Raw genomic sequence first — 15,781 nt, forward strand, 5'->3', positions numbered from 1 at the left:
CACTGCCCTGCACCATGGACCTGTCTGTGATATTTCTCCATCCCGTCTCCACGGATGGAATCATCACCGACCAAGACAACACGGGCAGCCCTTGGGGGCAGTCATTCAGTCTCGCCTCGCAGGTTTCTTTGAGGTTTTAGAGGCTAAGAGAGTGGCATTTGTAGGTCCTTGGTGCCCACTCCCAGCTTAATCTTACCATTTTCTTTCTACCTGGTATCTGTCATGCGCTTAACGGGCCTGCCTTTAATTAAAGAAAGCCCTGGCTTTTTTTTCACCATTAATTCCTCTATAAACACATACGTTTTTTCTTTATCACTCCTAACCACAAGGAGTGATAAAGGGAACACGCTGAAACTCCAGAATGACAGCCACCGCAACGAGGGGAAGATTTTCATTTTATTTCATCTCCAGGGAAAGGGGGCTGCTCTACCAAGCTCCCGGTTGCTGACTGCTAGTTCCGGGCAGCTCATTCCCGAGTCTCCCTCTGCAAAACAGAGCTGAGATTCACCGGGCAGAAAAGACCCTCGGAAGTCATCTCGTCCATCTCCCCGCAGTCTCCCATCTCCTGGCAGGGCGCAGCTACAACACTTCCCACCACCCAGACGAAAGCGGTCCCCGGCGCCCCCTGCTGGCTGAGTTGGGAATGGCTGCACAGCCGCAATTAACAGGGACTTCCAAGCTCTCAGCTACCCGGGCTCCCAGCTCTCCCTGCCTCCTCTTGAAGGATGCAAATTCCCCTTGGAAGGGGCTTCATTCTTTCCAAAAGCACCTTGAGCACCTGCAATATGCCTGCCTGATCACATACCTATTTACAACTATTTCCCACAATTGTATCTCTAAGACAGAGATAGACATTCATTACCTCACTGGAGGCTACAAAGGTCCAGCCTTCCGTGAGGCACTCAGGATATAAAGGAAATTACACATGTTTTGGAGACATTCACAGTCCAACACAGGGGCTGGCAAACTATGGCCAACTGGCCACATCCAGCCCGTTGTGTTTTTGTGCAACCCACAAGTAAGAATTGTTTTTACATCTTCAATTTGTTTTAAAAATCAAAAGAATATTTTGTGACATAAAAATGATAGGAAATTCAACTCTCCGAGTGCACACTGTTGAATCGGATGAACACAGCACGTTCATTTGTTTGCATACTCTCTGTGGCTGCTTTCCTGCTGTAACAGCAGAGTTGAACAGCTGCAGCAGAGATTGTGTGGCCCGCAGAGTCTAAAATATTTACTCTCTGTCCCTTTCCAGAAAAAGTGTGCCAATCCCTGGCATACTAGAAAGAAAGGAGAGTTAATAGAGAACTGGGTTTAGTTGAGCACCTGCTACATGTCAATTTCTGGGCCAGGCGCTCTACAGACATGATCTTCTGAATCATGATCTTCTGAATCCCCAGTATAACCGAGCAGGACCCTATGAGGTCTTCCCAGAATAGACCTCCACCCATGTCCTCTGCCTGCCTTTTGTCTGTAGAAAAGCTTTAGTCAACGAATAAATTTAATCAGAGAAGTGAGAAAATGCAGAAAGAAAGAAAACAGTCAAGCAAGACAAAATGATACTTTAGCCATTAAACCAAGTCAAGGACCTTTAGTTCCTCCTCAAGGACTACAGATAATATTCTGAGCCATGTCCTTTGAGCTGTTCTGCAGATACTGAAACCCAGGTGGAAGAAGTTAACTGCATGCTGCCCACCAGCACATAGACCCCAGACCGGTTGGAACCAGTAGGTTGATAATTCCTGATTACCTCACTACCAACCAATCAGAAGAATATGCACGAGCAGATCACGCGCTGCTCCTTGAACACTCTAAGACTCCTCACTACCCCCCTCCAGGGCGGAACACACAGGCTTGAGGGCATTAGCCCGCCGTGGCCTCCTTTGCCTGGCAAAGCAATAAGGCTATTTCTTTCTACTTCACCCAAAACTCTGCCTCCGAGATTTAATCTGGCACCAAATTTCGGCAACACCAGGACAACCCTAGAGGCTGCCCTGATTACCCACATGTTACAGGTAAGGAAACTGAGAGAGGGGACTCCAGGTACCCAAGGCCACACAGCTAAGAGGTGGCAGAGCTGAATTCACACTCAGGTCTCTCTGACTCCAAAACTCGTGTTTATTCTACTCCCCTAAGCTGTCTCCCAGCTCACAAATCTTAGCATCGATTCCCGCTTTACAGATGAGAAATCTGTGGCTCACAGAGGTCAGGGGACTAGCTCGCAGGGCACCCAGCTAGTGGTGGAGGAGGGCCTTGAACCCCAGCATCCGACTGCAATCCAGCGTTTCATCCTAGACCGAGTCTCCGAACATGTGATTGGGAATCAGTATATCAAGAATGTTACGGATTCTCTGTAATAATGCAACCTTGAAACATAAGAGTAGACACCAAGATGGAAAGAAGTGACAGATTTCACATTATTACTGCCAGCCCCAGACGGACAGTTCTTCTGCAAAATGGGTATAACCCTCCGGTGCCGTGGTTCATAACCTGTGCTCTAGGGAAAGCACCAAGGGCCGACAGGTTAGGTGAAAATAAGGATGTCAAAATAGTGGATGCAGGCAGCTCCTCCCTCCCCTTCAATCAACTGGAATAATCCTGATTTTCTGTTTGGTACACTAAGCTGTCAGATAAGGCTTCATTTGGAAAAGACAGCTGGGTGGTTAAGGAAATAAAGCTTGAAAACGACCCCTTGCACGAGTCATTCCGAGCTGGCTCAGGGGTCCCGGAGCAGAGTGGGAGTGCACATTAGTCCCAGGGGCTGCACAGCAAAGTACTGCTGACTACGGGGCAGCTTCAGCAACAGATATGTATCCTCTCACAGTCCTGGAGGCTGGACGTCCACGATCAAGGTGTTGGCTGGTTGGTTTCTTCTGAGGTCTCTCTCTCTTCGGCTTGCAGGTGGCCGCCTGTGTGTTTACATGGTGTTTTCCCTCTCTCCGTGTCTATGTCCAAATCTCCTCTACTCATAAGGACACCAGTCGTATTAGATTACGGCCCACTCTTAGGACCTCATTTTAGCGTAATTCCCTCTCCACAGACCCCATCTCCAAATAGAGTCACATTCTGAGGTTCCGGGGTGGGGAGGACATTTTAGCTCATAACAGAGTATATTAGGGCAATCAGGGTCACCTGACTCCTCTCTCCCACGGGGTCCATCCAAAGGGACGGGAGGGATTGCAAAGCAGGGGAAAGGCCCAGAGGGTCCACTCAGCGGGCAGGGCTGCTAACGGCCAGAGCAGGGTCCGGCATGGCTGCATCCGATGCTCAGCGGGCCAGGCACCCAGACTTAGGTGAATAGGATTTATCACCACAGTCACCAGGGTAATTAGCGAGAAGGAGGCTGTCAGGGGCAGGTCCCAAGGACAGTACTTCAGCCACGACTCCCTTGCCCAAGCCCCCCCATACTCCATGAGTTATCACTCCGCACCCCCAGGCCTCACCTCCCATCCCAGGCTGTGCAGAGACGGGTATGTGACTTTATGAAGGGCTTTTCAAGGTCGTCTATTTGAGCAGCCTGCCCTGGTCACTCTCTCTGAGGGTGCCCCTACCTGACGGGCCTCCAGCTCAGCTGCACCTCCACAGGTCTGAGTTAATGGATCTGCGGTACAGGGCTAAGAATGACACAGCCCTTCCCTCAGGGCCCCAACTCCAGATCTGAGCAGAGAACTGCCCAAGTTCAGATCCCGCCTAGCTGGCTCCAAGTTCTCTCTCTCTCCGTCTCTCTCTCTCATCGCAAGCAGGAAGCCACATTAAAAAGTGTCTTCGCCTGCCCTGCTGGGCTCCCGTCCTAGCCCTGGAGCCCCTCCCCTTCTCCCAACCTCTCCTTTTTGCATCCCCTCCCCAGGTGAGAGGCCACCTCTCCAGCCTCTGGCTTCCATCCCTGGTCCCGTGCACCACAAGACTCAGACAGCCCCTCTGGGAAGGTATCTCATCCGGGCCCTTCGCCCTGATGGATCACCAAGAAGATGTGAGCTGTGAATCAGGAAGAGATGGGGGCCCTCATGTCCACCTGGAACCTCAAAAGGTGACCTTATGTAGAAATAGTGTCTTTACAGATGCAATAGTTAAGATGAGGTCATATTGGATTGGGGGAGGGGAAGGCCCTCAATCAAATGATTGGTTTCTTTATAAGAAATGGGAAATTTGGACACAGAACACAGGGAGAGCACCATGTGAAAACAGGCAGAGATGGAGCGAGGCCACTACCAGTCCAGGAGCACCCAGGATTGCCGGCACCCCTGGAAGCCGGGAGCGAGCCGGGGGATAGATTCTCCCTCAGAGCCCCCCAGAAGGAACCCACCCTGTGGACACCCCGATTTTGATTTTCTGGCCTCCAGAACTGCAAGAGAATGAATTCCTGTTGTTTGAAGCCCCTCAGTCTGTGGTCTTTTGTTACGGCAGCGCCAGGAAACTGATACAGGGCCCAAGAGGAGGTGCAACCAGAAAACCCCAAACAGACCTGGAACAAAGCTGACCTCAGACTTTGACAGCCAAGGGGTGGGGAACAGTCCCAGAGAAACTGGCCTGCGTGGTACCAAGTGAGAGGTGCCAGGGATGTCCCCCCCCCAACAAAGAGACACACGATTCAGGGGAGTCCTGGTGTCCAGACGTGGGGCTAAGAAGGACGTGGCGGCTGGGAGGTTTGCATGAGATCCGGATGCTCGCTCAGCCTCAGGTCTTCCTCCCCGAATTGGGTGTGAGCATCTGCCCCACCGGCTGTGGCATGGTTGGCAGGCAGGTCAGCGTGTAGTTGATGCCCAGACCTCAAGGATGATGTGAGGCGCAGCTCTGGGACTGGGGAGGAGGGGCTGGGAGGACAGTGTCAGGATTTCATCCGGTATTAAATCACTCTAGGACACAGCTAACACGGGAACCCTCTGCCCCCAGCCCATCTTTAAATACCTGGCAGTTCCGTTACTGTCTGTACCAGGCGGACACCTCATAGGTGGAATTTACTTTGAGGGTTTTAATAAAAAGGGATCTTACGTGAGCTTCAACTAATATCCCCAAAGCAGAAGGCTCAGAGCAACGTGGGTTACCCAGAAAATTACATAGAAAAACATCATGAAGTTCGATTGCTGGACTTCCCTGGTGGTCCAGTGGTTAAGAATCTGCCTGCCAGTGCAGGGGACAAGGGTTCAATCCCTAGTCGGGGAAGATCCCACATGCCGTGGAGCAACTAAGCCCGTGCACCACCACTAGTGAGCCCACACGCCGCAACTACCGAAGCCCGCGTGCTCTAGGGCCCACATGCTGCAACAAGAGAAGCCACCGCAATGAGAGGCCGGAGCACAGCAACGAAGAGTAGCCCCCGCTCGCCGCAACTAGAGAAAGCCCGCACGCAGCTACAAAGCCCCAGCACAGCCAAAAATCATAAATAAATAAATAAAAAGTTCGATTGCTGACAATTCCATATTCCTTGGCCTCTTGGAGAAGAGTTTCAGTGGGAACACAGTGATTTATGCCTGAGTGAGAGCCACATCCCAGATTAGAAAAATTCCTAAGTGCGAGGTAGAGACCTGTCAGTGGCAAGAGCAGCATCGGCCTATATCGATGATGATGGGGCATCAGGTAGGTATCAGAGCCCATGACGCAGGATGAGCTGGAGAGCGTGCTGGGTTCCTTCCTGCACCTGAACTCTAAGGCTCATCCACAACCCAGCGGGTCGGGGAGCAGCTGCCCTGATGGAGGCAATAAGAGGCTGTATCTCATCTGTACAGAGCTGAAGCCAAGAATGAAATCGACCACAAGTTGGACTGCTTTTTATCCTCACCACCGCAGTACTCTTCCCCCAAAATATCTTCGCTGGCCTAAGTTCCAAACAGTTGCTGCCGTTAGTTACCGCTGAGTTTTCATAATATACACATAAACTTCAAAGCAGCACGTTTTTATTACTGATACTTGTCCCTTCATAAACATTGTATTCTAAATAGCAATTCATTCTGAGAACACCCAGCCACACAGCCAGACAGACTCAGCTCCCCACGTTTGTTTTGGGAGTAAATTCCTAGATGCTGGGCGTCACCCTCTCTGGGTGCAGGTTGAGTCACTGACGCCCCCCTGGTGTTTAGTACCGCTGCGTGCAAACAGCAGAGTCCATGTAAACAAGGGGGGGGGGCCCAAGACGAGGACGTCAATCTGGAGTTACCTCCTAAAATCTTGGCATTTTGATTTGTGTGGACACTTTTGGTTTTGGTTTTGGTTTTGCTTTTTGGCCGCGCGGATCGTCATGTGGGATCTAGTTCCCTGACTGGGGATTGAACCCGTGCCCCCTGCATTGGGAGCTCGGAGTCTTAACCACTGGACCACCAGGGAAGTCCCTGTATGGACAGTTTAGGACAGTGAGACGGGGGAACCCTCGAGGTGTCCTATTTTTGTTTCAATAAGTGCAAATTCTAGTTCACACGTGAAACACCTTCCTGAATTCAGATAACATCTTTAAAATGAAACATTTGTTTCTCTTTTAGTTGTTACTCCCTCGTTTTAAAACCAAAGAACCAATCCAGAAGATGATGATTGTTACCGACATCACAGAAGATCATTTTGTCATAAAGAGGAGGTGCTAATGTCATTAAGGCCACTTAAAAATGGTCAAAACGCTAAATCATGCAATATATATTTCATCACAAGTTTTTTAATTAATATGCCAAAAAACATTGAATTGTACTTTCAATGGGTGAATTATATAGGATGTGGATTATATCTGAATAAAGCCATTTCTAAAATGGTAGGGGGGAAGGAGTGTTTTGTTTTTTTTAATGACCCACTCCAGGCATCATATAAGCTAGATATGCCACTAGGTGGTGGTATTGCTGTTTTATAGAAGAGGAAACAGAGGCTCAGAGAGGTGAAGTGACTTGCTCAAGGTCCCACAGCTGGTAAGTGGCAGAATCTGGATTCCAAGTCAGGTCTGTGTGAGCCCTTTCTGCTCTCCCATCCTGCAGCCTTCTTTTTTTTTTTTTAATTTAATTTAATTTTTTTATACAGCAGGTTCTTATTAGTCATCCCTTTTATACATATTAGTGTATATATGTCAATCCCAATCTCTCAATTCATCCCACCACCACCTGCTCCCTGCCACCTTCCCCCCTTGGTGTCCATACGTTTGTTCTGTGTCGCTATTATCCCGCAGCCTTCTGCACCTGCCGTGGCCCCCTCCCACGGAGACCTTGACAGTGGGGGGGTAGCCAAAGCATCCACTCCACAGCTCACCTGGAGAAGGGAGTCAGGGCCAAGCATGGCGATTGAGGGAACAGGAGGTGATGTGCCGTGGAGATGTGCACCCAGGACAGGGTGTGGGCCCACACTTGGGTTTCTGGGGCAGCACCTGATAGCTTAGAATTTAGACGTGACTGACCCCAGGTACCTCAGCCCCCTTGGCCAGAGCCCAAGCCATGGAGAATTCAGGAGACCCTTGGCACTTAGTTTGGGTTCCAGGGAGAGACAGGAAGGCCGAGGATACGCAGTAGTTACCCATCTGCTGAGGCAGCTTTTGGAAGCTGAGACACAGGCCATAGGCCGCTGTCACTTGTGTTTATCCAAAGCCCAAAAGAAGGGGTCTCAATGAGAGGAACCTCCAGGTTTAACAAGCACCCACCCCGTGATCTTGCAGGTGCTCTGAGACCCACACGGGCAGAACAGGCCAACATTCTTCTTGGCCTCGGTCCCCATTCCCACTCTTCTGCCAGCTCACGGTTCAACCCCATGGAAACTGAGAAGGGGGTGGAGTACAGGCCAGAAGAAATGCGGGTGATGTGGTGCAGCCTGGCTTCCCAGCCCTGGGGACAGTCAGCCCTGATTACTTGCTCGTGTTGGCCAGAGACAGAGAGAGACAGTTGATGAGAGACTGAGGGATGAAGAAGGGGACAGGCCAGAGGTTCTCCAGGCTACTGTGTCCCCCAGGGGGCAGCTAGCAGTGTTTGGAGACAATCTGTGTTGTCACAACTGGGGAGGGGGTGCTACTGGCATCTAGTGGGTGGAGGCCAGGGATGCTGCTCAACTTCCCAAAGTGCCCAGGACGGCCCCACAGCAAAAAAGGATGCAGCCCCAAATGTCAATATCGCTGGAGTCAAGACAGGCATGGGAGACAGAACAGAGAAACAGCAAGTGACACAGAGACACAGACACAGGAACTGGCATCATTTGGGGAGAACAAAACCAGGAAGGAACTCAGGGTTGTGGCGGGGGGAGCGGTGAGGAGGGAAAGAACTGGAGAAGGAGGGATGGGGGCGAGATGGGAGCGAGGAAAAGAATTTGGTCCAAAGGCCCCATCGGATTCAAGTTCCATATTCAACAGACTAATGTTTCAAAGATTTAAATAATACTAAGAATGCCTGCTCTTCAACAGAATATATTATCTGTATCCAACCCAAAGGCTGGCAGAGTTCTGCCAGCAGCAGTGCAGGAGAAGGCAAATGAACTAACTTCAGCCACTGGTGGGCATAGGAGAAAAAGAGACCCAGGCGAACAGTGGGCTTCAATCACCCCTAGGAAAAAAAATTTTAAGTCATGTCTAATAGATAAGACTCTAGATGTTGAAAGGGTGTATTTGTCTGCTTCCAAAACCTTTCAGAGCACCCATTTCTGGTCCCAAACTAATAAGACCCAGATACAACCCCAAGAACTCCCCAGATCTGGCCCCTTTGCAAAGCCCCAACATCCCCCAAGTACACGGCTGAGCTCTTCGAGGTCTGGACTGTCCCCAGTACCAGATAGTTCCTGGGACAAGGCAGAGCCCAAAAAATATGAGTGGAATGTTTGCAATGGCTAAACTTGAACTCTTTGTAAGTCCAAGATCCTTCCAGCAGCCTCTGTCCCTCTCTGCCTTCACCTCCGCCTCTCTCTTTTCTCTGCTCCCCTGCTCTCCTCCAGCAACACTGGCTTCCATCCTGTCCCTCAAACCCACCAGGCACCCTCCTGCCCCAGGGCCTTTGCATGTTCTGTGCCCTCATGGCTCACTCCCTCCTCCCCTTCAGGTCTTTAAATTGCCACCCCCTCTCTTTCCCTTTCTACCTCCTTCCCATTCTTTGCTTTGTTTTCCCTGCAGCACTTACATCCTTCCCACTTGCTAAATAGGTCCCTCATTCATTTGTTTAATGTTTATCTCTAGATAGACTCCTGCAGTAAAAGACCGCAATATATATTTGTTGAATGAATAAATGCGCTTTAAGCCTCATAATGACTCTCTGTGATGGGGAATATCATTCACCCCATTTAAAGATGGGAAAACTGTAGCTCAGGGACCTGAAGTTGGTCACCCAAGATCACACATCCAAGAAGTGAAGTCAGGATTCTGACTACAAGCCAAGCCTCAGTGCAGGACAAGGGTCACAGCCACCCTCGGAGGAATGGCCCTGAGATGGACAACAATTGGCTAACCCTTCATGAACACTCGCTGCTCGCCAGGCACAGTGCTGAGCACCCTGTAAATGGCCCTTCTTTTTTAAAAAAAAAAATTTTAATAGGATAATTATTTATTTTATTTATTTATTTTGGCTGTACCGCATGGCATGCGGGATCCTAGTTCCCTGACCAGGGATGGAACCCACGCCCCTTGCAGTGGAAGCGCAAAGTCTTAACCACTGGACCGCCAGGGAAGTCCCCAATATGGCCCTTCCTCTGATCCTCGTGATTGTGAGGAAACTGAGGCTCGGAGAGGTCATGCGACCTGCTCAAGGTCACGAAGCTAGCGAGTTCCACAGCCGGGTTCCAGCTTAGGCAGGTGGCCCAAGGTTTTCCTTCACAACCTGTGGCTATGGGGCCTCCCAGGCAAAGCCTTTCCCCAGAGTCCTGTTCTGTCCCTGGACCGGGACCTTGGGCAGGTTCCTTGCCCTGGGCCTGCTCACCTGGAAAGGGGGCCGTCTGGATTCTTCAAAGATCCTTCAATGATTCCCACACTGGAGATTTCGTAAGATTCACGTGCAGTTGGCAGCTCCCTTTCACATGGGTAAATATGGAGCTCTAGAGAGATGTGGTGTGGAATGTGGAAAGTTAGAGAGAGCTGGGTGCCAGTACCCGCTAGCCAGCCATACACTGTGGGACCTCCCTGAGGAGGGTGGACGCTTGGGCCCCCTCCCCAAAAGATGTCAAGGTCCTCTCTCAGGACCTTGGAAGGTGACCATATTTGAAGATATCAGATTAACCGAGATAATCAATTTCAAATAAGGTCATTAGGGTGGGCTCTAATCCAATATGACTTATGTCCTTATAAAAAGGGGAAATTTGGACATAAAGACACAAACAAAGGGAAGACAATGCAAAGACACAAGAAGAAGACGGCCATAAGTCAAGAAACACCTCAGGCCACCAGAAGCTGGGAGCGAGGCCTGGAGCCGTTTCTCCCTCTTTTCCCCCAAAGGGAGCCCCCCTCAGCACCTGGATTTTAGGCTCCCAGCCTCCTGAACTGTGAGAATAAATGTCTTTTCTTCCAGCCAGCCAGTTTGTGGTCATGTGTTACAGCAGCCCTAATCCAGTGGATACCCCAATAAATTTTGGGTTCTGCGGAAAGTGAAGAAAAAGAGAAGGGGGGGGTCACTGCATACGTGCTGAAATCACACACAGTCAGGGACTTCCCTGGCGGTCCAGGGGTTAGGACTCGGCGCTTCCACTGCAGGGGGTACAGGTTCGATCCCTGGTCGGGAACTAAGATCCCACATGCCACACGGCACAGCCAAAAAAAATAAAATAAAATAGAATTTACAGCATGAGAAAGAAATATTATTCACAAAAAAAAAAAAAACAAAAAAAAAAACACAGTCAACTTGACTCAAATTCTTGAGGCAAAGTCCTTGTTCTATTTGAACTTCAATTCTATCCTTGACTCCTGGCTGGATGGTTCCTGCACTCTGTTCTCAGAAATTCTCTTGGCTTTTATCTCTAGATTCACTCTTCTGATTCTTCATGGTTTCCCATTAAGACACAAGGCAGGGACTAACCTGGTGGTGCAGTGGTTAAGAATCCGCCTGCCAATGCAGGGACACGGGTTCGAGCCCTGGTCTGGGAAGATCCCACATGCCTCGGAGCAACTAAGCCCGTGAACCACAACTACTGAGCCTGCGCTCTAGAGCCTGCAAGCCACAACTACTGAGCCCATGCACCACAACTACTGAGCCTGCACTCTAGAGCCCACAAGCCACAACTACTGAGCCCACGTGCCACAACTACTGCAGCCCATGTGCCTAGAGCCTGTGCTCTGCAACAAGAGAAGCCACCACAATGAGAAGCCTGCACACCACAATGAAGAGTAGCCTCCGCTCGACACAACTAGAGAAAGCCCACGCGCAGCAACGAAAACCCAACGCAGCCAAACAAATAAATAAATAAAAATTTTAAATCCCTTAAAAAAAAAAGACATAAGGCAAGGTGTCTGATCACAAGCGACTTATGGAACATGACTTACTCGATTTATTCTTGCCCAGATACTGGAGATGCTTTAATAACAACCAAAAAACTGTTCATAAATAGGGATGGGTGCCTTATCAAGCACATTAAAAGGATTCGGTACCTACCCTTCAGGGAAGGGCAGCTAAAACCTTGATATGGATTGGCCTAAAGAAAAATAATCAGACAAAATACAAGAACAAGAGGGACGACGAATAGGAATTTCACTTCACGCAACTTAATTTTTATTTATTTATTTATTTTTTTTGCGGTACGCGGGCCTCTCACTGTTGTGGCCTCTCCCGTTGCAGAGCACAGGCTCCGGACGCGCAGGCTCAGCGGCCACGCCTCACGGGCCCAGCCGCTCTGTGGCATGGGGGATCTTCCCAGACCGGGGCACGAACCCGTGTCTCCTGCATCAGCAGGCGGACTCTCAACCACTGCGCCACCAGGGAAGCCCACACAACTTAATTTTAAGAAAAGCATGGTTATCTCAATAAATGAAGCTAAAGTTTCTCCTGGACCCCAGAACTCGAACCATATTTATAAGTATATAATTCAGCTACCATTTAGTTTAAATGGCCCTGTTGGGCTAGCTTGGGAAATGTTATTATTTTACTATTTTCTGCAGAGAAAATAATTTCCAATTTACCTATCAAACAATTGATGGGCTGTTAAAATACAACCCATTTAAAAATTGAGTTAACATATAAAATACTGCTATATGCCATAATAAAAATATTAGTACTTTCAGGTTTTTTAAAAATTATATCAATGTAGAGTAGTAATAGGTTTTATCCACCCCCCCAAATGTTACATTTAATATTGTTGATTTTGAAGGTTTTTTTTAAGCATTAAAGAGTAACCATCTTGATTTTTATCTTCTCTTTCCTTTCATCCATTGATAACAAATCTTGTTACAATTTTCTTCCTTCAGTTTTACTCTGCCTGTGCTTTTTCCCTTGGGATTCCTTAGGAATCAAGGTTTGCATTCTAAAAACTCACAGTATTTTGCAGAATCAAAATACTGAGACCTTGAGAGCTAAACGGGATCTTAGAAACAGCTGAGTCAAACAAATGTTAATTGGACACAGTAGATATCACTGAATATTTGATAAATAGACCACCCATAGGTTACAAAGCACAAAGCTGAACTGCTGCCATTGACTCTGGGAAAGCATTCCAACATGTTTTCTAAAACAGAGAAAGCCAAGGAGAAGAATACACCTAAATTGTTTTGAAAGGCTGGGTTTCAAATGTGGAATAATGGAGCTATGTGTTTGTAAACACAGCTATTTAAAAGAATGTAAGCTGCCTGCCAATGCAGGGGACACGGGTTCGAGCCCTGATCCGGGAAGATCCCACATGCCCTGAAGCAACTAAGCCCATGCGCCACAACTACTGAAGCCCGCACCCCTAAAGCCTGTGCTCCGCAACAAGAGAAGCCATCGAAGACCCAATGCAGCCCAAAATAAATAAATAAATAATAAAAATTTAAAAATTAAAGAATGTATGACTTATCTTGCCATTAAAATACCATGCAAACTTGGAAAGCTGAGCTTTGTCAGCTAAAAGTAGTAAACAGAAGAGCGCAAATGAAATCATTTCTAACTGAATTCGTTGTTTATGATGATGATACTGTTGGGGTTTTTTTGGTTGTTTGTTTTGTTTTGTTTTTGGCCGCACCACATGGCTTGCGGGGTCTTAGTTCCCCGACCAGGGATCGAACCCAGGCCCTTGGCAGTGAAAGCACAGAGTCCTAACCACTAGACCGCCAGGGAATTCCCAGATACTATTTATTGTTTGGAACCAACACAGTCTTGATCATGTTTCTTTCCGGAAGGACTCCCCTCTAGAGCTCTCGTTGGAGATGAGGGACAGCTATTATAATTAGATGCTAGAGAAGTTACAACAAGAAGCTAACATTTACTGAGTGTTGATAATGTGCTAGCTCTTGCAATAAGCAAGTCGTACATAGTCTCTCATTTAATCTTTCCAAGAACTCTATGAGGTCATGCATTTAATAGGCCTAAATTCAGTTACAAGTAACAGAGACCCAAAACGACAGTGGCCTAAATAAGATAGAAGTTTACTTTTCTGTGACATAAAAATCTGTTATGGAGTGGTCCAGGGCTGGTGTGGCAGCTCCACGGTATCAGAGAAACAACTTTCTTCTGTCTTGTCCATCTACTATGCATGCCCTCCACTCTCTATTCCTAAAACGACTTCACGTTCCAGATGGCTGCTCCATCTCCAGCCATTGCACCTGCCATCCAGCTCAGGGGAAGGAGGAAAGGGGAGGAGAATGGCAACAGCGCATCCCAGAAGTTCCCCACATCACTTAGACCCTATTGGTGAACTTGGTCACAAGGCTAAACATAGCTGCAAAGGAAACTGAGAAATGTAGTCTTCATTTGGCATAGCCCCAGCTAAAATTCAGGGGAGAAACGATCTTAGGGGAAAATGAGCAGTCTTTGCCACAGGTAGGATATTCTTGTGAATCCTCTTTCACAGATGAGAAAACTTAGAAGTTAGTAACTTGACCAAGGTCACAGCATTAATAGGTGATGAGCTAGGATTTGCAAAATCCTATTTTGTGACACTTCTTCTCATGTACCTGGCAATGGTAAGGTATTAGTTACTAACTCTACTATGTTGCTCAGAAGAGAGAAGTTAAACAAACACAGTACATTTAGGATTTTACTCTATTACACTCAAATCACTGCTTATTTTATCAATCAGAAATTTTTAAAGTGCAGCTATCCCCATGACAGAGAGTACTGAACAGACTAACAAAAAATAGGGTTTCCCCCTTCTCCAGGGTATGTGGGCGAAAGAGCCAGCCCCACTCATGCCCCAGAGGGTTTATGAGCAGCAGGTCAGCGTTCTCTCTCTCCGGGACTCACTGTGGCTCTGGCTGCAGCATCTTACACCCTTCACAAAAATGAACCCAAATGGATCATACACCTAAAATGTAAAATGTAAAACTCTTAAAACTCCTAGAAGATAACACAGGAGAAAACCTAGATAGGTGATCTTGGGCATAGTAATAACTTTTAAAATATAACACCAAAGGCACAATCCATGAAAGAAATAATTGATAAGCTGGACTTCATTAAAATTAAAAACTTCTGCTCTGCAAAAGACAGTGTCAAGAGAATTAGAAGACAAGCCACAGATTGGGAGAAACTGTTTGCAAATGACACATCTGATAAAGGTCTGTTATCCAAAATACACAGAGAACTCCTAAAACTCAACAATAAGGAAATAAATAACCTTATTAAAAAATGGGCCAGGACTTCCCTGGTGACACAGAGGTTAAGGATCTGCCTGCCACTGCAGGGGACATGGGTTCAATCCCTGGTCCGGGAAGATCCCACATGCCACGGAGCAACTAAACCCGTGTGCCACAACTACTGAGCCTGTGCTCTAGAGCCCGTGAGCCACAACTACTGAGCCCACGTGTCACAACTACTGAAGCTCACGCGCCTAGAGCCCGTGCTCCACAGCAAGAGAAGCCACCGCAATGAGAAGCCCTCGCACCACAACGAAGAGTAGCCCCTGCTTGCCGCATCTAGAGAAAGCCTGCGAGCAGCAACAAAAACCAAATGCGGCCAAAAATAAATAAATAAATTTATATTTAAAAAATGGGCCAAAGACCTTAATAGACACCTCACCAAAGAAGAAACACAGATGGCAAATAAGCATATGAAAAAATACTCCACATCATATGTCATCAGGGAAATGCAAATTACAACAACAGTGAATACCATTACATACTTACTTAAATGGCCAAGATCTGAAATACTGACAACATCAAATGCTGGTGAGGATGTGGAGCAACAGGAACTCTCATACATTGTTGGTGGGAATGCAAAATGGTACAGCTACTTTGGAAGACAGTCTGGTGGTTTCTTACAAAACTGAACATACTCTTACCATACAATATCCAGCAATCTTTCTCCTTGGTATTTACCCAAAGGAGCTAAACACTTAGATCCCCACAAAAACCTGCACGTGCATGTTTACAGTAGCTTTATTCATAAGCTGTGGTACATCCGGACAACAGAATATTATTCAGCACTAAAAAGAAATGAGCTACCAAGCCATGAAAAGACATGGAGAAATCTTAAATGCATATTATTAAGTGAAAGGAGCCAGTCTGAAAAGGCTATATACTATATGATTCTAACTATATGACGTTCTGGAAAAAGCAAAATTAGGGAGACAGTAAAAAGATCAGTGTTTTCCAGGGGTTGTGGTGGAGGGAGGAATGAATAGGTGGAGCACAGGGGATTTGGGGGGCAGCAAAATACTCTGTATGATACTATAATGATGGATACCTGTCATTATTCTTATGTCCAAATCCATAGAATATACACCACCAGATGAACCC

General features: G+C 47.6%; 1 long non-coding RNA gene across 1 annotated transcript in view; it reads right to left on the minus strand.

Moving 5' to 3' along the window:
• LOC109548900 (uncharacterized) overlaps positions 1-11,544 on the minus strand; it is a 125,737-nt gene extending 114,193 nt beyond the window's left edge. The window contains exons 1-2 of the long non-coding RNA XR_002175071.3: positions 10,381-11,544; positions 9,852-9,966 (exon numbers count right to left, since the gene is read on the minus strand). This is a non-coding gene — a long non-coding RNA (uncharacterized lncRNA). The remainder of the gene's footprint in view (positions 1-9,851; positions 9,967-10,380) is intronic.
• Between the last annotated feature and the right edge of the window lie 4,237 nt (positions 11,545-15,781).

This window comes from Tursiops truncatus, chromosome 15, assembly GCF_011762595.2.
Source record: "Tursiops truncatus isolate mTurTru1 chromosome 15, mTurTru1.mat.Y, whole genome shotgun sequence".
In the NCBI taxonomy this organism is placed as follows: domain Eukaryota; kingdom Metazoa; phylum Chordata; class Mammalia; order Artiodactyla; family Delphinidae; genus Tursiops; species Tursiops truncatus.